Source organism: Drosophila albomicans, chromosome X (assembly GCF_009650485.2).
Source record: "Drosophila albomicans strain 15112-1751.03 chromosome X, ASM965048v2, whole genome shotgun sequence".
Lineage (NCBI taxonomy): Eukaryota > Metazoa > Arthropoda > Insecta > Diptera > Drosophilidae > Drosophila > Drosophila albomicans.
Genome location: NC_047627.2, coordinates 21,924,172 through 21,947,715, shown reverse-complemented (window position 1 = coordinate 21,947,715; position 23,544 = coordinate 21,924,172). Strand labels below are relative to the sequence as shown.

The 23,544-nt window shown below is 36.4% G+C and overlaps 1 protein-coding gene across 8 annotated transcripts in view; it reads right to left on the bottom strand.

Annotated features, from left to right (window-relative positions):
* LOC117573400 (cAMP-specific 3',5'-cyclic phosphodiesterase) overlaps positions 1-23,544 on the bottom strand; it is a 249,471-nt gene that overhangs the window by 127,496 nt on the left and 98,431 nt on the right. For 2 of the 8 annotated variants that reach the window (XM_034256629.2, XM_034256646.2), the window contains exons 1-2: positions 14,174-14,398; positions 10,024-10,398 (exon numbers count right to left, since the gene is read on the bottom strand). The exons of 5 other annotated variants lie outside the window; for them this stretch is intronic. The gene's annotated coding sequence lies outside the window, so the exon portion shown is untranslated. Of the gene's footprint in view, positions 1-10,023; positions 10,399-14,173; positions 14,399-23,544 lie in introns of those variants that run through there. One more of the 8 variants, XM_034256638.2, reaches the window with a different exon arrangement.

Sequence of the window (23,544 nt, the reverse complement as noted above, 5' to 3'; positions counted from 1 at the left end):
CGATTTTAACTTTGAATTAAATGTACAAAAAACAAGTAAGATAGCCACGATTGAGTGTGCTCGACTGTGAGATGCTCGCAACTCGTTTTCAATAAAACCGTATTCCACAAATATACTGAAAATATACAACAAAAATAGTCATATATACATACCATACATATAATATAATATATATATTCTTCCTATATATAGTATACCATAGACTCCAAAATATACAAGACTGTGAGTCAATGCAAAATATACCGCAAAAATACTAAAATATACCGATGGCTATATTTGATATTTGGATATTGTGCTACTTTCAAAATATACCAAAGAGTACAAAATATACCAGACTGTGAGTCAACGCAAAATATACCGCAAAAATATTAAAATATATTGTTGGCTATATTTGATATTTCGTTATTTTGCTACTTTCAAAATATACCATAATGTACAGAATATACCAAATCGTCAGTCAACGCAAACTATACCGCAAAAATACTAAAATATACCGATAGCTATATTTTATATTTCGATATTGTGCTACTTTAAAAATATACCATAGAGTACAGAATATAACAAATCGTCAGTCAACGCAAAATATACCGCAAAAATACTAAAATATACCGATGGCTATATTTGATATTTGGATATTGTGCTACTTTCAAAATATACCATAAACTACAAAATATGCAATATATAATATATAATTATAATACACTTTTACCCTATGAGTACCGGGTATAAAAACGGTTGCGAAACAGCAGCAATTCAATATGAACAATTTATGGCGACCTTTTGCCCAACAAAATCTGACATGAGAGACAACACATTATTCATAGTCAAACACTTTGTTTGTGGACGTAAATTTATCGGTGTTGTTGTTGTTGTTGTTATGTATTTTTGTTGCCGCTGCGAAATTTGTTCGGGCACTTTAATTTGATTATTTGATTAACGCGTAATTTGGTTTTAGAGCGAAAACAGATTTCCAATTCTGAATCTGAACAACACAAATTTGACGTATTAATATGCGCTATTTTCTTTCATTTTTTTTTTTTTTTTTGTTGCTTACCATTTATGAATTGAGCAAACAAAATAAAAATTCAAATATTTGCTAATAAAAACACTGGACAGCCCAAAAGTGTATGAATGAACTGTGAAGAGCTTTATGATTGTGGCAAATTGTGTTGATTTTTATGACGCATATTAATCGAATGTTAAATATGAATTGTTTGATTTCGGTGCGCTCGTTGTTTAGTGTTATTCAAAAAGGGCTAAAACGTGGAATGATCTAATGGCCATTAAAGCGATTGATTGATGTGCTTATGACAGCGTTTTTTTTTTTTGTTCTTCGTTTCAGTCGTTTGACTTTCAGTTTCAATTTCTTCGAAATATTTGTGTGTTTTATTTGTCTTTTTTGTTTTTCTTATAATTGTGCGTAATACTTGTACATAAATAATTCTAAATTGAGCGTCAACTGGCACGAAACATTTGCTGCCAGTTGCAGGAGTCTGTGGGCGGCATAAATTTCAGGTGAATGCCGAAATAAAAACGAAAAAAAAAAACAAGAAAAAGAGAAATGGAAATGGAAAGAAGGAAGTGCCAAGAACTACACAGGGAAAGTGGAGAGAAATAACAAAACGCTTTGAAGTCTACGCCCGGCAGGACATGGCGCCACAAAGGACTAAGCACGGGATGTGGCACACTCACACTCACACACACACACACACAGCAACCAACACACACAAAAGGCAAAGGCAAAGGCAGAGCACACAACACAAGCTCAACACGAGCATAAACCTCATCATGATGTTGCATACTCCACAATGACCAACGACAATGCTAATGATCATGATAATGAGAATGAGAATGAAAATGTTGATAATGATAATGTTGATATTGTACACTCGCCCAACCTCATGGATATGGCTAAGGGCAGCAAGATTACTTAGTTGCATTGCTATGAGTATGCTGCTGCTCTTGGTTGCTGTTGCTGCCGTGTCAGCCGCTGGTTGCTCGGCTGCTGCCATTGCTGCTGCCGTTGCTGCTTTGATGACCTTAATGAAAGCATTCCGCCTTTGTCCTCTGCACAATGAGCTGTAAAACGTGGCAATGGCAATGGGCAATGGCAAGTGGCAACAACAGGTCAGTTGTGGTTTCCCACCAGTATTTTCCCATCCGCTGTGAACTCAGCCAGTCAGCCAGCCAGATAGCCAACTGCCAGCTGTCTGCGAGACAGTGGAAAGCAATAAAAGTGACCGTCAACAGTTGAGATTTTACTTGATGCAATCGAACGAAAAACGTATGAAATTGATGATAGCAATTTGCTAACTAGCGTATTTCAAATCAAAAATTCATTCAGCTGCTCTTTAAAACGATTTCAAGCAATACACGTAACAACAATTAATTAATTCATCATTTTTAATCATTCAGTTGCTTTAGTATTTCCCGTTTGCAATTTTCCCGCTTCATCTTAAGTATATCACGTATACGCCGCATTATACTCATGCACTAATTGTGCTAATCGGTAAACGAGCAAGAGAACGAGAGAGAGAGAGAGACAGACAGAGAAATGATAATGATAAGCTGCAATCACAGATGGAATTACTCGGCATCTTCAAATACCAGCGAAAATTACGTATACGTCTCATTGTCGAAGTCGTCTTGAATTACTTGAAATAATTGAATTCGATTGTTTGGCTTCGACATGCTATTCATAGACTCGAAAGCCTGCGGTTCTTCCGAAAATCAATGATGCCCAAATACAAGCGAACAGCAGCACAAACACAAAAGGAGAGCGAAGGGAATAAAAATAATGTTAAGCGTTTTCTTTTGCTTTGGCTCCGCGTCCATCAAAGGCAGCAGCATCGTTTGGCAGAGCCACTTGAATTATCGATTTCCGATATGTTGTACAACATTCAGCAGCAACATCTACAGCCATAGCTTCAGGCAGCATCTCGTCGGAGTTTTCACTTCCGAAATTTATGTTAGATAACCAAACGCCGAGTGCTTATCGATATTTAATGAATGCAACGATGCTATAACAACAACAATTGGTATATCGAGCAAATTGCCGCAAGGTTCATGGAATTTTCCACATAAAATGCAAATTTATTGTATCAAAATGCGATTCATTTACAACAACAAATTCTGTGCGATAGAGATGATGATGCTGATTGTGATTGTGTTGCGTTTGCTTTGGAATTCAATTTCGAGAAACGGTGTTAAGCAAATGCATTAATGCAAAAATGTGGTTAGGCATTTATCATCATCATCATCATTGAGTTGACTGTCAACGAGGAGTAGAATCAGTGCATATTGCTCATTAGTTTTTGGGGTGTGTTCAAACATGATGTGTGTGTGTGTGTGTGCGGTTGATAGTCAAGTTAATAATAGAGCCAATAATACCATAGAATGCGACTCTCTGTCTCTCTGTGTCTGACTCTGTGTGTGTGATTGTGGCTAGCAAAATGTCATTCAATAAATGCCAGACACGGTAATTGGATGCTTCGTTCTCACAATTTGCATAGTGCACGCAAGTGCAAAACAATAGAGACGATCGATCGAAGAATATTCAATCCCCATAGAGAGATAGAGACGCAGACATTTGACCATATCTCTTCGGAGCTGAAATTCGATTTGCATTTGCAATTCTTGACAGAACTGTGATTAGCGCATGCAACTGTCCAGAGAGTAGAGTCGCCGAGTCGCAAAAAACATTCGTCTTTGGAGTGGCTTTTATCGGCCAAGAACAAGAACAACATTCACGTTCCAGTAATTGAAATGTAATTGACATAAAAGCATTGTCAACATCCATATAATTCAGAGCATTCCATGTTCGCTGTTGCTGCTATTTGTTTTCACATTACAGAATACGTGCATATATTATTTGTGCTTCTGTCTCCTTATAGGAAACAAGTCACAGCTGTTAATGCAAGGCTGGTCATGTGCTTCGCCTCGCTTCGCTTCGATTCGATTCGATTTATCGACAGACTCAGCATTTCTATTTGTACTTTTGGCACAAAATATTTACACAATTGACAGCTGTTCGCTGTGCTGCGTTGTGCTGTTCTGTTGCGTTGTTGCAAGAGAGCAACACACAACATTTGTGTTGTGCCTTTATTATGTTCATACCCGCTAGCCATAGGGTAGAAGGGTATTATAGCTTTGTGCTTGCATGAAATGTATATAACAGGTAGATGAAGGCCTATATTATATGGATATACTAATAGTAAAGATCCGATACCGATACCGATGTATGTACGCCTGTCTGTCTGTCTGTCTGATCATTTTTCGACAGCACTTTTTATGTTTTCATGCAGATATCAAAATACAAAATATTGTTTTAGGTATATTTAAGTATATTTGCGCTATATTAAATTGGTATATTTTATGTTTAATACCGCACTCTCAATTAAATCAATATACCAAATATACCCTTTTAGTATTTTTGCAGTATATTGTTTGGTATATTTTAAGAATACGACCATAATGCTATGTATAAAAATATACCAAACATATCTGTTGGTATATTTTAGTATTTTTGCAATATATTGTTTGGTAACTTTTAAGAATACGACCATAATGCTAAGTATATCAATATATCAAATATATCCGTCGGTATATTTTAGTATTTTTGTGGTATATTTTGGTACATTTGGTATATTTAAAGAAAAACACCACACTATTTTGATCCTATTTAAAATGGGTAACGGATATCCGACAGTCGAGCCCTCTCGAATGTAGCTTTCTTACTTGTTTTTTTTACCATTCCACCCCTCTACCAACTCGCATATATAGTACACACACACAATATATAAATACATATATATTATCTAAGCTTATTGTCACATAATCTCTGTCAACATAAAGCAGCCAGCTCATCCCAGCTTCTCGTGCAAAATACGCTTACGCTGGCTGCGGCTCCAGCCACTTGCTCAAAGTGCTTGGCCAACGCAGAAATTTGGAAATTTTGTTGTTGTTGGTATGTGCAATCACAATGTATTTAATTAACAATTCATTAACAATATTTAATTTAATTTGCCAGCAATTCAGTCGGATTTATTTAATTAAAATGCAGCTATCAAATTAAATGAGGCAAAACAAAAAATCAATTAGCTGCAAAAATTGTTAGTTCAATTTCGGTGTGTGTGTGCGTGTGTGTGTGTGTGGGTGTGGGTGTGTGTGTGTGTGTATATTCAAGTGAATTGGCAATTCGATGTTGTGCTGGCAACGCAACGCAACGTATCGCATCGTTAATGTAACTTTAACTTTGCGGCTAAGTTTGTTCGCCTCTTGTGTGGTGCAATTGTGCGTATGCGCAATATTTCATTTTTCACTTAGTTTCAAGCTGCAGATTTACGTATTTGTGGGTATCTGGCTGTGTGTACGGCTTTTCTTTTCACTTGCCAAGGGGGAATGTTGGCTTAGTTTGGCTTTTGCGCACATTTTGCGGTTGCAGTTTCAACTTTCGGTTAAGCAACGAAAAACAGAACAGAACAGAGTAGAACACAGGCACTTGGATATTAATCTGATATTAGCTGCAAAAGTTTTGTAATTAAATAGAGGTCGCAAATATGATGTGTGTAGAACAACAACGATGAAACTCTGACAGATAAGGCCCCACTTTGCCTATCTGGCTTGGCCCAAAAAAAAAAAGCTCAATCAATCAATATGCGAGTCTCACGTTCACATTCACGTTTTCCCTTCTATCTTTACGTTTTTATTTTTCTTTTTTTTTTGGCATATTGCATAAACTCGTCCTACATGACAGCAAAATGGCAGCTATAAATGTTACACACATACAGAGAGAGATATCAGAGACATACACGTATTGATTATTTATATGTTTGTGTGTGTGTGTGTGCTCTTAGGTTCAGTTTGGGCAACGCAATTTGCATAAAAAACAAGAAGCAAATCGAAGCTGCCAACCTGTCGACACTTATTTATTGTACTAAACATTGTTGTTGTTGTTGTTGTTCTTGTTGTTGTCACTGCTCCAGTTGTTGTTGTTGTGGCGTGCTAATGGCAAATTAACGCCTGCAATTTATGTCAAGTTGAAGTTCAAATAGCCAAAGCAATTTGCTGACCAAAAATTACAGCAACAACATTTTTGTTTGGCCAGCTCAATTTTAACTTATTTATCAGTGTTGCCCTTGTTATGACAAAGTGCCACAGACACACACACATGTGAAGCCCAGAAATGAAGAGAGAAATAGAGAAAGAGAGAGAGAGAGAGAGAGAGAGAGAGAGGGAAAAGTTTTGCAGATTCCAATTGGCATTATAAAATATGATGAATTGAATTTGCAATTAGTTTTCTCTAGAGCAGCAAAGAAACAAAGATAATTGAAAATGGCAAATAGTCAAAAGAAGCCAGAGAGAAAGAGGGAGAAAGGGAGCAAAAGAAGGGGAGAGAAATTTGTAAAGCTCAAAGCAGAGTGACAAATTGTTTTGTATTGGCAACTTGAGTGACAAATTTGATGGAAATGTTAAATAGAAATGCTTTCGACTCTGCACACAAATTCAATGCGCGAGAGCGACGAAAATTTTGTTGACGGCGGGGCATTAGGATTGAATGAATGAATGAATGAATGAATAAATGAGTGCATGAATAAGTGACTCACTGACTCACTGCGATGAAAAGTCTTAAATATTTGATAATCGAGAAGGAATTTTTCGGGAACGTTGCCGAGTCAAAAGTGACGGAATCTCAAATGCACTTTGAGTGTTGTCAAATTGCTTTGAATAACTGAATGAGCGTGTGAGTGAGTGTATTCACTGTGAATGTGCCGACAGATTTCCGTGCCAAATTTCTTAAATTGTCAAATTGTGTTTGCAACATTTTAAGTTGCATAATTAAAAGTTTAATACTTGTTATAATAGGCACAAAAGTAGTTCGATTTATATTTGCTTTAATTAAAGTGCAACAACATAAATATATATCAAATCAAGATCGATAAAATTCTATTTTTTCATCATTTCATACTCTACATTATTCATTTGTATGCAGCGTAGTGATGTGTGTACTCACTCGCAAGCAGTTCAATTACTTTGAATGTAGTCAAGTGAATGTAAGCGTATTCATAAATAAATTACATTCCCATACGAGTGTATTCACTGCGATTGCAGCTTGTAAGAAAGTCAGTGAGTTTCCTTTTGCATCCGAACGCTTATACAAATGAATACAAAGTTGGAGCTTTCTCCTCCGGCAGCATCTCTGGCTGTGTTTGTGAATGCAGCAGCAGCAGCAGCTGCAACCACAATCACACTCACTTACGCTCACTATGTGAATACCCCAACGGCATTCGACTGGGAAATTGCGTAACAAAATGCATATGAATAAGCCAATGCTTACATTTCAAATTAGCCAATAAAGTCAAGTTCTCTCTCTCTCTCTCTCTCTCTTTCTCTCTCGGTCTCAGGCGTATGCAGGCTCTGTTAAAAACCTCAGTGTCGAGTCTATTTACTTTATACATTTGAATGTAAATTGCCCCCAGGGTACAGTTTGTCCTTCTTCCTCCACTCCCTCCTCTTCATCCCCACCCACTCAATCTGCTATCTCTATTCATGCTTTCCCAGCTGAAATAAAAACTCAACTCGAAACGAGTCTCTCACAAATTTCCCTTTTTGCTCCACTTTGTATGTCATTTCATGAGCACACACAAAGTTTGCGTTTGCATGTGACAAAATTTCGAGTAAATTTGATCAAATTTGTCTTCATTTTTTGCCAATAAACTCACGGCCTTACAGCATTTAAGGCTGGAAAATTGCATTCACACCCCGCGCGCTCGCGCTCGTCTGTGTAATTGAGACTGTGTAAATGCAAATCCTTTAAGTGTCGCTGAAGTGGACAGCACTTGAAGCGAGTGCATTGGATGTCTTATGTAGTAGCGAGTTGATGGCACAGTGGCGTTGAAAAGTCAGGGCACACCTCACACACAAAAAAAAAAATGGGTTTAAAAATTGCTGCGTTACGTGTTAAACTCACTTTATCTCAATCTTATCAGAATCGACAACGCACATACCGAGAACTGGCAATATCTGGCTATTTAAATCTTTTCTAATTTTTGTTTTTTTTTTTGTGGCTTGGCTTGGCTAAAAGACGAAGAGGAAAAGCGGGCGCCAAATGCTTCTCAGCCATAATGTCGCCGTTATGCGTCAATAACGCAGATGATTGTGTATGATTGTGCATTGCAAGCACATTAACAATGTAGTACACAAGACGAACAACAACAACAACAATTGAGTTGAACATAAAATTTTGTTGTTGTTGTTGTTTTTTTTATATAATTTCGTGCAGACACGACACACCGAGAACATGATGGGGTACAACAATCGAACAATCGAACAAACAATTCTTCAAAAGCACTCGCGCCCAATACTTGAGACTTAACCCATAAGTATTACACACGTCTGTGCTATATGAGTTGTATATCAGCAATAACAGAAGCGGGGGAGAGTGGTGGAAGGCGGGCAACAAGCACTGCACTTATCTTATCTATGGCCTACCTAAGACCCACTGCTAAAGCAGTTTGAACAATGCTCAAATACACTCTCACACACACACACACAGAGCACTCAGAAAAGCGGTGATAGGATTATGAAACGTGTCGCCTTATACTGTACACTGCAAAACAATAACGATTAGTTTTTAAATTCAAGAACATTAATCCTGAAAGTTGTGTTGTTCGATTAAGACCATCGAAAAAACAGGTTAATTTTTTTATCAAGAACATTTAGCTTACAAGTTGTATTCTTAAAGAAGACCAAATTATTAAAACGTTAAAAAAAACTTATCTGAAAAATACTAAACTCTCAATATAATACTGAAAATACTACATTTAGTTTACAAAATTCTAGAAATTCCTGTTTTTTTTTGCGTTTCGAGCTATTGCAAACTATTCTTTATTGCAGTCTAAGAGAGGGTTCTGATTTTGAATGTTGTGTGAATCGATAATAAGTACTCGTATTTTGTATTTAGAGGGTAAATTATAAAATAGTTAAAACAAAACATTAAAAATGTTTGCCCTTCTTAATAAGATCAACTTAGAAATTTTCATATTATTTGAAGAAAATTCTTAGTACTCAAATCAAAATCTCCATCTTCAAATACGTTTTTTTTTTGCAGTGTAGCTGTAGTGTGCTTTTAAACTGATTAGTTTTAGGCAAATCAGTTGGCCAAATGCTTATGCTTAGGCTGCTTTAATTGCCAGCCATAAAAGCCAAAGCATTCTATAAATAAACTGCCAATGCATTCACCATTTGTGGTTCACTAAAAGTTCTCCCCCGCCCCCACCAATGTAATTCCCCATATAAATAAATTTGAGACCTGTTGCCAGCTAGAAGTTCATTCTATGCAGCACTGTTTCAGCTGGTAATTATCTGCTCCATCACCGACAATACAACATCAACATCAGCAGCAGCAACTTGGCAACTCAGCAATGCAAATTGCAGTTGTCTCTGCGCTGCGTGAGATTCTCAAGTGGCGCTTCAACTTGCCTTGGTCTCTGAGTGCAAGTGAGTGTTTGTGGGTTACACTCCGAGTGGGCTGATGGCTGATGACTGTGGGCACATCTCTCTCGCCCTCGGACAGCCAAATGCCAAATGCGACTCACTCGCCCTCTGTTGTGATTATTATTTACCTAAAAGTTGCAGTTAAATTCAAACCTCATGTCGAAGACGTGAATCACCAACATTTATTGAACTTTCCCTTCGAACAGAATTTAACCGCAAATCGAATTAAATGCGAAAAGCAAACTATGACGCTGTTGGACAATAATAGTTAGTTTGTTTTTTTTGTTTTTTTTTTTCGGTTGCCAGTTGCAACGCTATTTCAAAAATTCTCTCTGGCGCACTTGGTGTATGCATGATATTTGATAGTTTTTTTTTTTCTTTTTTCGAGTGCGTGCTTCGAGTTTCAGTTAACAAAATTCGCGCTTCGTTTTTTTTTTTTTTTTTTTTTTTGGTAGTCAAGCAATTAAAAAATATTAATTAAATTGTTTATAGTTTAGTGCGAGTTTCGCTTTAATTCTCGCAAATTACCTTTTGCTGCTGATGTTGCTTTTGCTTTTGCTTGTTGTTTACTGCTCCTGTAACTGATGCGTTGGGTTTTTGATATATATTTTCTCCTCTTCGTGTTGTTGTTATTGTTGGTATTTATATATAATTTTTTTGTTTTTTACTTGTTGTTGTTGTTGTTTTTTTGGTGGGAAGTTGGGCGAGTGCCCCCAACTTGACTTACGGCACAATTTGTTACGTTTTTAATTGCTTTTTAGCTTTTTGGTTTTTGTTTTTTCTCGGTTTATATTATTTTGTGTGTCTGTGTGTGTTTTGGTTTTGTAAATTTCTGCTGAATTTTTTGTGTTGCACGCCCACTTTAAAGGTGGGTGAATGGTAGCGGGAGCTAAAACATCCAAACTGTTGGCATTAACGCGCAAGGAGTAGAAAACAAAGCATGAATATACGGGGAAAAAAATGAATAAAAAAAGAAACACAACATTTTACACTGTTGTTGGTTTTTCCTCTTCACTGCGCTGTTCTTATATTATTATTTTTATTCGCATTCGTATTCGTATTCGTTTTATTTACTTTAATTTATATATGCCGCGTATTGTTGTTGTTGTTTTTTATTAAATATTTTTGATATATCCTTGTTTTGCACCTTTTGGGGCTTTTGGACTGGACAGCGAAAGCGACAGCGACAACGACAACGACAACGACATCGAGAGCGTTTCGCGTTTTGCTTTTGCTTTTGGGTTTATTTATATTTTGTATATTTATCGTTGAATTTTTGTCGCTTGTCTTTCGCTTGTGTTTCAGAGCACACACACACAGACACACACAAATTCATACACTCGACTGCGCGTTTTATAAATAAATAAGTTTCACATCAAATGGCCACCAAAATGAAATTTCCAAGCCTAAGCTCAGCTGCACACACACACACATACACAGAGAGTCAAAGAGACTCTCTCTCTCTCCCTCTCTCTCTGTGTGTGTGTGTTTGTGTGAGACAATTAAATGCGTGTGCTGGGAGTGATGTGGACGCGCACTTATGTAGTGCACTGTGGTATGCGTTAATTATGCGACACGAGCACACTTAGCATTTGCCGCAAAAACAAATAGAAGAACTCGGTTCAATTTGATGTATTCCCACATAGACAATATTATTTTCTGTGCACAGATACTCTACACGACAATCAAAGCGTTGAATGAGTACATGCATTTGCATGGCACTTTTCGTTACACATTTTTACATGACAGATTTTCTATTTTGTGTTGGCAACTGCCCAACACTCGATGTATTCGAATATACTATATATAGCCTCTAGCGAGACATCTGTCATGATGATGTTGCTGCATATTTGGAAGCGGAAATTGATAAACCACCTGAAATTATTTATAGCTGATTTTAGCTGTAGCTAACTCAAAAGGTTGCTCTCAATTGGAAAGACACTTGCTGCAGTCTAAGCAAAACTACTACATAAAGTACTAAATATATATACTACATATACTAAATATATACTAATATGTATATAAACCACCTGAAATTATTTATAACTGATTTTTGTAGCCAACTCAAAAGGTTGCTCTCAATTGGAAAGAGACTCTCTTCAGTATAAGTAAAAATACTACATAATGTACTAAATATATATACTAAATATACTAGAATACTAGAATATACTAGAATATACTAGAACTTGAAAGTCTATTTTGCAATTAAGCAATTTAGCTGTTTAATACTAATTTATCTGACCGTTTAATTTCGAAAACACAAGCTGCTGTATACGAAAATTGTACTATATAAAATACTAAGTAATAATACTAAATATATACTAATATACAAATTATGTTGCTGATTTTGTAGCTAACTGAAAAGGTTGCTCCCAATTGTTAAGAAACTTTCTGAAGTGTCAGTAAAATTATACTAAATAAAATACTAACAACTAATACCAAATATACAATATACTGAATACATACTACATAATATCCAAACCACTTGAAATTATTTCTATCTCATTTTGTTTACTCTCAATTGTTAAGAAACTTGCTTGAGTATCAGTTAAATTATACTAAATATAATACTAACAATTAATACTAAATATCTACTAATATACGAAACATAACTGCCAAATTGATTTATCAAGTTTAAAGTCTATTTCGCAAATTGAACAATTTATTTATTTATTTAATACTAATTTAACTGACCGCTTGATTTCTTTTGTTTCGAGTTGATATTTCAATTAAACAATTATCTAATCTTTTTCCATTCCATTTCAGTTGAATGCAACACTGCCTTTTGAAATGTTTTTCCTGCTCACACCTTCTTTATTTATGTTATTTCTTTCTTTTTTTTTTGTATCCTTCCAGCTAGATTATTTAATTTGGACCTCTATCGATCATTAGCCAAACAACTTGACTTCCTGTCTGTGACAAATTGTGCTATAAATATTGTTTGTTGGCTACATAATTGACAATCAATCAATTTGCTTAAATGTATGGCAGTATTTTTTGTTAGTATATTTTTTATTGTAGGGCATTCGTCATGCCGTTGTGATTGAGGCTGCTAAGCGTGTCGCTTAACATTTTTCGCTAGTCCGCATGATGAATATATTTAAATTGTTTTGCGTTTAGTGCCCCACAAAGCCCACAAACAAATAAAAAAAAAATGTGTTAATTTTCTTAGACATTGTCGTTGTTTTGTTTCTTTCTTGCTTTCTTTATTCTTGTTTTTTTTTTTGTTTTGTTGTATTGGTGGCCGTCCAATAATTTTGATTGCTGCCAAAAAGAAATTCTTAGACATTCGACCGCATTTCGCAAATAAACTGTCTAAAGCTGACTAAGTGTTCGGACGTTGTCTATCAGCCTGAGTTCAGTATTTGTTTTCATACTTTAAAATAAGTAGTACCCTAATAACATGTTGTCATATCGTTCCCCCCCCCTGCTAACCCCTCTCATGCTTCATGCTAACGTTCGATGACTCTGAAATGCTGACGCGCTAATTGATAGCAAAAATGATATGATAGAAGACACCAAGAAGAAGCAGACGAAGGCGACGGCGAAGAAGCAGACGAAGAAGTCATATAAATTTGTATGATTTTGATTTTGAGTCATTTTGACAGCAATATTTGGACTTGACTTGCAACTGCCACTCAAACAAAGTCTGGAGGCTGCCCCTCATATTGGATTAATCATTGTGATTTGTGTTGCTGTCTGTCTGTCCGTCTGTTTGTTCGCTCTTTGCTTATCGCTGGCTCAACACCTGCTCGTAGTTTCATCACACTAAAATTTAAACCCACCCGCGCTTTGCTATCTCTCTCTTGGCATCTTTATCTGCCTCGTTAGCTGGCCATAAATTACAATATGAAGCTGATTTTCCGTGGCGGCTTAAAATTTATGCAAAAAGCAGAAAAGCAAACGACAACAAAAACAACAACAACAATAGAAACAATCAATAAAAGCGATTAATTTAGCGCAATCATTAAATATTGGCCCCACCGAAAATGAGAATGAGAAGTCAGAACTCGGAATTTCAGCCCACGCCGAAATTTGAATCGCAGTCGCAATTTTCGAGTTTTGGGTTCCCCTAATCAACACTATCTATATGCATATATATATATATCTCGCTGTCTGCTGTGTTGTTTGTTTTGTTTTGCGGGCTATAAACTATAACAGCCATATATGGGTCACAAGAGTGTAGTGTGTGCACAGTTCGTAAAAAGGCTGACAAAAAAAAACACGATTGCAATTGCTGCGACTTTTTTGTGTTTTCTTCTATACAGTCGATGCTGATTTTTATTTTTTTTATGGTTTGTGTGTCTGCGCTCTGCAACAAGTCCATTTGGCCCCCGAAAATGGCGCTGACACTCGTCTTCTTGCCACTAATTGCTACAAGTGTGTCTCGCTTTTCTTCCTCTTTTGTTTTTTTTTTTTTTTTTGTATTTTACATTTTTTTTTTTTATTTGCGTTTTCATTTCATTTTTCACTTCACAGTTCCAGGGCTGTGCACTTTGATTTGATTTTTTTTCATTTTTAAAGCACCTTCGGCACTCAACACGCGACAAACACACAGACACACATACGCACACATCATACACACACACACACATACGTTACACTACAAAAAAAACTGAACAAAAAAAAAAGAAAACAAATTGCGAGCATAGTCAAATTGTGCACGAGTTTTACACACCGGGACGCTTTTGTGTTGTTGACGTTGATATTTGTTGCAATTGCTTGTTGCCAGTTGCCAATCGTTGTAGTTGTTGTTGTTGTTGTTGTTGCACGTGCTGCTGCTGCTGCTGGTGCTGGTGCTAGGAAATTCTGCCGGCGGTTTGTACACAATATATTCGTTTCTTTTTTTTTGTTGACGTTTTGGAATCTCGCTGGTGCTAAACCTTCACGCTAGACGTTTGCTACGCAACTGACAAGCGGCAACGGTTCGTGACTGGCGACGGCCAAGTTCGGCAGCGGTTCGTTTCACATGGCGTTCGCTTTCAACATGTTGCGAACAAAAAGAAGACGAACCAGCAAACACCCACAATTTCTGTGTGTGTGTGTGTGTGTGTGGAGACGTGAGTGAAAGTGCTGCTGCAGCATCGACTCCTTGTGGCATGCAACAAAAGCTGCTGCTGCTGCTGGCAGCGCGAGCAACGCGCGCGCTTCGCAAACAAAGTGCAAACAAAGCACAACAAAAGCAAACAGAAGTGCAAATAAATAAACTGCAGCAAAATGCTACATGACCGTAGCAAAAACCGTAGCAACATTGCCGCACAGTGGAGCAATTTACAATTTACATATTCATAGCAATTTGCAAATTACTTTGCTGAAAACTAAACACATAAACTAGTGCGCTATTTCATTTGGATTTGTTTGTCCCCTGGCACACAGCATGCAAATTTGTAATGCTATACGAACAACAACAACCACTGTGCGGGGCATTCGACTGGACAAAAGACAATGCACTTCAAATAATTGGCATATCATATTGTTCTATCGAGCGGAATAGAAATTAAGTGAGACGTGAAAAGGGTGAGAAAATGAGTTTGAAAAGGTTGCAATGAAAATAAGGGAGAGTAGAGCAAAGGCAGAGGAGGAGTAAAACACAGAGAAAATTGCAAATTTTGTGATATGAAACAATAAAATGTAGAAACTCTGAAACAGATAGAAAGAGACAAGAGCTCAAATAAAGTAGAGTTAAGTAAAGAGTGATGTCTGAAAGAGAGTAAAGATCAACTTATCGAACTATTTCCAATATCTCTACAATCAATTATTGTTATTTCAAAAAATAGCAAGTGCAAAGTTCAGTACTCGAAACAAACGGAAATGCCGCACACAAAGCAAAGGCGAAGACTCGACAGCAGCAGCAGCAAACTCACACCACTGTGCTCTCGAGCTCGATTACGTATACGACCCAGGCGAGCGCTTCCAACATGTTGCCAAGCGTGTTTCTAGCCCAACATGTTGGCTGCCCGACGGTTGCTATTAATGATGGGCCATCAGCAGAAGGTAGAGCAGCAACAGCAACAGCAACAGCAGCAGCAGCAGCAGTCGCTGCTTACGACGTTGATGATGATGGGGACGACGATGATGTTGCTGCTGGCAAATCCCAGACACGCATTAGTTATAGAGCCCGGCTGACAACAATGGAGAGCTGAGGTGATGAGGTGACGATTGCAGTGCATGCGGCTGTGTGGATTGTGGATTTGCAGATTGTTTTCACAAGCATTTTATTGCAGCTTGTGCAACACGGCGTATTATTAACAAAATTAGCACACACACACACACACACACATTTATTGTCCCCATAGAGAATGATGCTAACGATGCCATAAAACAAATTTAACTTACAAAAAAAGAAAAAATAGTAAACGCCAGCGAAATCTTTATGTGCTGGCAACAAGTTTACATTAAAGTCATTTCATCATCAAACAATAAAGTTAAAGTTGTTCTCTCTCAACGTTTGAGCAAGTGTTTTTTGTCTGGCTTTAGAGATCGACTCGCACAGCAGTTGGAAATGCAAACTGCAAAGGGAAAACAGAAGCCGATTACCTAATTAAACCAACAATGCGGCACAAACAAATGTAACACTTGTGAGCTTTCCAATGTGTGTGTGTGTCTGTTGTGTGTGTGTGTGTGTGTGTGTGTGTGTGTGTGTGTGTGTGTGTGTGTGTGTGTGTGTGTGTGTGTGTGTGTGTGTGTGTGTGTGTGTGTGTGTGTGTGTGTGTGTGTGTGTGTGTGTGTGGCAGCAAAAGTCGGTTAGCCTTGGACTCGCTACAAATTTGAAATTCACTTTGCCACACACAACTGGACAAGCTTAGAAATTCCCTTCAAAAAAGGACAAAGTATAGAAGAGTTAAACATATATTTTATAATCACAAGAAAACGCATTTACATATATGTATGTAAATAAATAATACAATAGTTAGAGACTCCGAGTTTGATAAGTCTCTGCTGATAAGTCTCTCTAATGCACAAATCAGAACAATATGAGATAAGGTAAACCAACTGAGAGTCAGAAAAGACTCTTCTGTGACTTCTTACAATAATATTAGATATTAGCACATTACAAATAATTTGTAGTTTTTAATATATATTCATTGGATTCCATTCTTATCAGTTGCTCAGGCCATTTCGTTTTCAGTTCTGAGCTCAGTTTATGACCCCATTCGAAAGTTAAATGAGTTTGTTTTTATTGCAGTCGCTGTTGCTGCTCTTTACTATTTTCCTTTTTGCCCGTCAAGCTCAACTTTGTGGTTGCCTTTCAGTATAATAGCTGTGCTGCAGACGCTTTGTTGCATGCAACACCAACAGCAACAGCAACAGCTACAGCTTTTGTTATTGATAGTTTCATAATTGCAATGGCAAAGGATGTCAGTGTGTATATGTGATTGAACATGTTGCTGAGATGCCCTTTAATCTATGCAACTCAATCATAAAGTGTTGAGCAAATCGTTGCACTCAGTTCACCTGCCACTGCAACAAGAACTCGCACTATTGACCACAAATGTGTGGCAGGTTCATTACCAAGTGTATGGGTGCCCACGATATAATCATAATGAATTTCACCTCCCCGTGACATAATATTTTCACCACGCACTGTACTTACGGTAATTAAAAGTTGTCACCTGTGCGAAATTTGCAATCTCGTCGCCACCCAATAAAGTATGTAGTTAATGAAGTTGCAAAACTTACCTGAAAGTAGAGGAAAAGAGAGAAATAAGAGAATATGTAATTAATCAATAATTTATATCAGTATTAATAAACTCTTATAAAGCTAGTCGTTGCTCAGCTGTGAAAATGCCAAAATTTTCAATTTGAATTTTGCATTTAATTCGCTACTCATCTCTGCTTCAATCTTCAATACATAAGTATCCAGTTGAACTAAATGTTAATATGCCACCGAGGGGGAAAGGCGAAGAATAACTGATTTGCATTTTGCTCATACTCATACTCGTACTCATACTCATATTAATCCTAATTTGATATTCTGCATTCCACATTGTTTAGGTGAACTCGCCTTGCATAACTCTCGCCCGAGTTTATTAAATTCTTGTGAAAACAAGTTATTATAGCAAAATTCTATTGCTCGAACGTAAAGAATCGAAACCACACTAAATACTTCCATTACTCCATGCTTTTTATACTAATTAAGCAATATGAGCGATGCAAGAATTACAAAATTGCAAAATACTTGCTCTGAATATGCATACAAGATATTTATCAGACTTTAAATCAAATTTAAATATGCATACGAGATATTTATCAGACTTTAAATCAAATTTGAAATTCAATTAGTAAATTTTGTAATACATTTTATAAAGTTGTAAATAATAAAATAAAATTCATAGTAATTTTTATCTTCTCTTTTTCGTTTGCTTCTAACAGTCTTCAACGGAACGAAACGCAATTTCCTCTACTCGTTTTTTTTGTAAAATCAGTTGACAAACTTTTTTCGAAAAAAAAAGCTCTGCTAGACAAATTACCAATAATCTGCTCATTAACTGAGAAAATTATGTTAAACATGAACGTTGACATACTATTTCCCTTTTGGCAGCAGGGAGCAAGGAAATGGAAATGGAAATGTATTTGTCATTATATTTATTGATAGGTCTTTAACATGTTTAATCGTTTGTAGTTCACAAATTAACTGTCAACCCTTATTATGTCAATTGCATAGCCAAGTGATTTGTGCATCTGCTGCCCGTAATTGATGCGGTGTAAGATAAGCTAAAGCAGTAAGTGGCCGCAATTGCCATATATGGTTGTAAAATAGCTCATTCGCCCAGTAGTCCCGGATACGTGTAGCACGTTGAGCTTTTCCACTGTGGTGAAATTGTGAAAGCTTAAAGCTTGCATAGCCGGTTCCGAAAATGATTTCCGTTGCAAAGCACAAAGCTTAAATAACTTGGGCACAGCTTTTGATAGCTTTAAGCATGCGAAAGTTCAAAGCTTTTTGTGACGACTTTCAAATGCTTTCATACAATACATGTTCTGTTATTTTTTAAAAGTTTAAAACAAAATAGGCGGTATTAAGTTTATCGATTTTAAATCTTTTTTGAAATTATTTTAAAAAGTTTGCAAATTCATTTATCACTTCCAGACATTAAGTAAATTAGTCATTCAGCTTGATAAGTTTTTGAATGCTTTTTGGATATTTTTATGAAAAGTTAGCACTTTATAAAAAAATATGTATATTTTCAATTTTCTATTTTAAACTAAAACTTTTATCAAGTTGTTTACATATTTTTATATGTAAATTTCCATAGACTAGAAGGGTAATATAAGATTGTGCCTCCTCGTAATGTATAAAAAAGGTAGAAGTCGGCAGGCATTTCCGAATATATTTTTGATTAGCTATGTCCTTCTGTCTGCATGCCTGTCAGTCTCTATGAACACCTAGATCTCAGAGACTATAAGATATAGACATATAATTGTTCTTTATAATGGTGGCATGCATATCAAGTTTGTTTCATACATACTATAATAAATATAATTTTTATAATTCCTGAACATATAACGACAATATGTTATATTTTGCACTCTTTGGTATGTTTACGTAAATCTTACATTTATTTATATAATTTTGTAACTAACTCATTTCATTTAATAACTATTTACTTTAATTGAAATAAGAAAAACTGTTTCAGTCTCGAAATTTAAGAAGTCACTTGATACCATTTTATTACAAACTATCAATTATTTCAATTTGTTTGCACCGAAGAAAGTCAATTTAATCGTCAATTAAATAGACTTGTAATTGCAAGCATCAGTTGCGACATTGAAGTTAAAATAAAGCCTTTTTCCGATATGCAAATTGATGAATAAAAACAAAAGATATTCATTCCATTGTTAAAGGCAGGCTGCGTTAATCAATCGCAGCGAGCAAACGATACACATGAAGGCGTATTTATATAGAGAATATATGTAGTATGTATTTCCGTTAAACTTTTCTCGATTGTTACTTGTGTTGATATAATAGTATTGAGTTTTTCAGTATTTTCAGTTCTCTGACAAATAAAATCGTGATGCCATTTGCCAGTTTTTATGCACACATACATACATATGTACAAACATATTGATTAAATGCAAGTTATTTTTGGGGGCTGGCAAATGCGAGCCCCGCTAAAGGTGCAGCTATAAATAAAAAGCAAATTCTCTTTTCGCTCTCATCGGATTAAGCTGTGACTTGTCCAGCAATACACACACACACGCATATGGAAAGCACGCCCACTTGTGACATACGCCCACATTTGCTGAAGTTCAATGACTAGCAATAACGAAGCGTCATTCAAGCGTAAATTATTGTCGAGGACCTTCTCCTCCATCCAAAAAATGGTCTGAGAGAATATGGAATGTAGATAAGAGAGAGAGTGAGAGAGAGAAGACAGAAGGGAGACAAGGAAACCGAACCGAAACAAACTGAACTGAAGATGGCAGGACGAAGTAAACGAACAGCAGAGTTTCAGACCGTCTGAGCAGCTTAGCGGAAATGTGACAAAAGTGTTTGTCCTGAAAGGGTTTTGCCTCGAGCTGCTGCCCAGATTCATTCGACTGCAGAGTCTGCGGTGTGTATGTGTGTGTGTGTGTGTGTGTGTGTGTGGGAAAAGACGCAACAGTTGATTGCCATCAATGGAAATTATGTAAATCAAATTGTCCACGCATTATTCAGAGTGCATATGGTTTGGGGTGACAGATCCAATTGGGCGTGAAAATTGATAGAAATCTGCATGCCACACAAACACACACACACACACACACACTCACACATATGGGTGCTTGGGCCAACAGTCGATTGCATGTTGCGTAACTGACAACCAACAAAATAAAATAAAAAAAAGAAGAAAACAACACAAAACTTTTTTGCGCAACGAAAACTTGTTTCACAGCAAATATCAAAACGAAGATTCTTTTTTCCACATAACATATCCAAATTTTTACGCGAATTTTTAAAGGGTATTCTGCGTTTATTATGAGCTATTTCGAGAAGTGAAAGTACAAGTTCATTTAACTTACTCTCTTTCGAATTCAAAGCACATCAATTGATCATAATAATCATAAAATTCAAAATTGTTTTTATACTATTTTCAATGAGACTAATATGCCCTTTGAAATATTATACAAATACATACATATGCATAAAAATACAATCTGAAAAGTGATATTGTATGTTTTTGTAACGTTGCCTTATGTTGAAATTCGTTTTTCGGAATATGCATGAATTTCACGCTAAAGCGAATAAAGCAACCCGTGATAGGAATTTATCGATTCAATTTCATAATTATTGTCTTTTATAGAGATTCTTAATTAAAGTTAATGCGTATATAGATAGATTGTGCATATTAATGCATTTCTAGCTAAATTTCTAAATCTAAAGTGATTTAAATAAAAATTCGTCAATATTATATATTGCATCTAAAAGTTAACTTCTATTAAATTATAGAGTTTATTGAGAACAACTCCACTTGCTAAGCTAAAACCGATATTGAAATTTGGTCATATTCAAATTAAATATGTAACTAAGTTGACTTAACTATGTTAAGTTAATTTCGATATTTCAATTCGTAAACACAATATATGATTATGTTCATAATCATAATAATTTAGAATTACCAATCATTTATTGATTTTGAGTCGAAATCTAGGACCCCTTTACATTTGGTTTGCTTTCCCGCCCACTTTCAATAAAAAAGAAAACATATTAAATATGCAGAAACTTTATTTACTACACAATTATAAATTCATCAACAAGTAGAACCATAATCGTGCAAAACAAAACAAAAAATATAACAACTATACACAAAGCAATAAATTCGATCAGGTAAAACGGAAATGATCCATCAGTCAGTCAGAGAGTTTAACATTTGAATTTCTTTGGGGTCTTCTCGCAGGATTTCTTTGGGGTCTTCTCGCAGGATTTCTTTGGGTTCTTCTCGCAGGATTTCTTTGGGGTCTTCTCACAGGATTTCTTTGGGGTCTTCTCGCAGGATTTCTTTGGGTTCTTCTCGCAGGATTTCTTTGGGGTCTTCTCGCAGGATTTCTTGGGTTCAGAAGATCTCTTTGTGGTGTGTCCAGAAGATCTCTTTGTGGTCTGTCCAGAAGATCTCTTTGTGGTGTGTCCAGAAGATCTCTTTGTGGTGTGTCCAGAAGATCTCTTTGTGGTGTGTCCACAAGACTTCTTGGGGTTCTTGTCACAAGACTTCTTGGGGTTCTTGTCACAAGACTTCTTGGGGTTCTTGTCACAAGATTTCTTAGAGTGCTTGCCACAGGATTTCTTAGTGTCTTTACCACAAGATTTTTTTGGGTGCTTGTCACAAGATTTCTTTGGGTGCTTGTCACAAGATTTCTTTGGGTGCTTGCCGCAGGGCTTCTTCGGGTTCTTACCGCATGGCTTGGGTTGGGTTGTGGGAGACTTTGTAACCACCGGTGGAGACTTGGTCACCACTGGAGGACGCTTGGTCACCACAGGCGGGCACTTAGTCACTGGCGGACACTTGGTGACCACTGGAGGAGACTTCGTCACCACTGGTGGACACTTGGTGACCACTGGAGGAGACTTTGTAACCACAGGGCACTTGGTAACAGGCGGGCACTTGGTGACCACTGGAGGACACTTGGTGACCACTGGCGGACACTTGGTAACAGGTGGACACTTGGTCACTGGCCTGCAGGGTGTGGGCTTGCACTTGGGAGGGGTCCAACAGTTGGCTTCGCCGCCAGTTATGACCGCAACCGCAAGGATCACAAGAATGCAGAAGACCGAGAAGAAGCGCATGGCTGGAAGATGGAACTGCTGAGGTAGCTGTTGCTGTCGTTTGTGTCTTTCGTCTAGGCTTATATAGTAAAATGCCCTCACGATTACCCTACACTGAGCATATGACAATCAACAGCAGCTTAGTGAGAGAGTTGCAGTTACAACATATTCAGAAATCGATGCAGGGCATTGAAAGTGCTTGGCAACTGCATCGCATTGATCAATGCAAGTCTATTTTCAATTGTGAATATTTATATTTTTAGCAGTTTACTTAATGGCAACTGGCGAGTTGTTATTAATATAACCATTATCGATCTTTAAATAGCAAATTGCCCAGCCCAATTATATTGTTAATCTGTTCTCGGTGTCATGCTAAATTAATAATGTGTTTATCAGAAAATAAAGTTCAAGGTTTACCGAGCCATTGGTCATTGAATCTGTGATTCGGGATTCGAAAAACATTTATGCTAACTTTTTTGATGTAATCTTTCTTAAGATATTGACAGCAACACTTTTCAAATGCATATTAATTATTAGATTCATTTTGTGGCAAGATTATTTCTTAGAAAATTTACCATTTCACTTTCTTTGAGATTAATGCTTAAGATTAATTTCTTAAAGGGGATAGATGTAAAACCAGATAGTATATATCTTTATATAAAAATGCCTTTTGTGCTAAATAAAAACAAGTTAGAAAGCTACAGTCGAGTGTGCTCAACTGTGAAATACCCGTTACCCTTTTCTTATAATAAAAAAATACTTAAATCTGGCATATGTTATGTTTGGTATATAAATACTGTACTATATATCAATACACAACTATATCCAATATATACCATATAGCACAAAATATACCGTATTGACATCCGAAGCAACTAAGATCTGACATCAGCGAACATAATTTTCTATTAAATGACTTCAACACTTTTTATCTGATCGCATCAAATTTTCAGGAATGTTAAATTCAATCTTCTAATGTTTGATTCATAATTTAAAAATGAGTTTATTCAACTGGCAATAAGCAATAAATTCGAGATCTATATATACAACAACAACAAATTCAAATAAAAAATAAAAGTATTCATTTAATCTGCCACATTTCATATGAACAAATATCTAACAAAAGAAGTTCGCATGAAATTTTTGCGCATCAATTCGCAAAAGAGTTTGGAAGTTTCCACTTCGAGTTTAGTGTTAAATATTCTTATTCCCCTTGGTAATTACTCACATTGGTGGATGATCAAAATAGAATGTTTACATTGTTTTCATCGCCATATCTATTGTTATATGCGCGACATATTTTGATACTC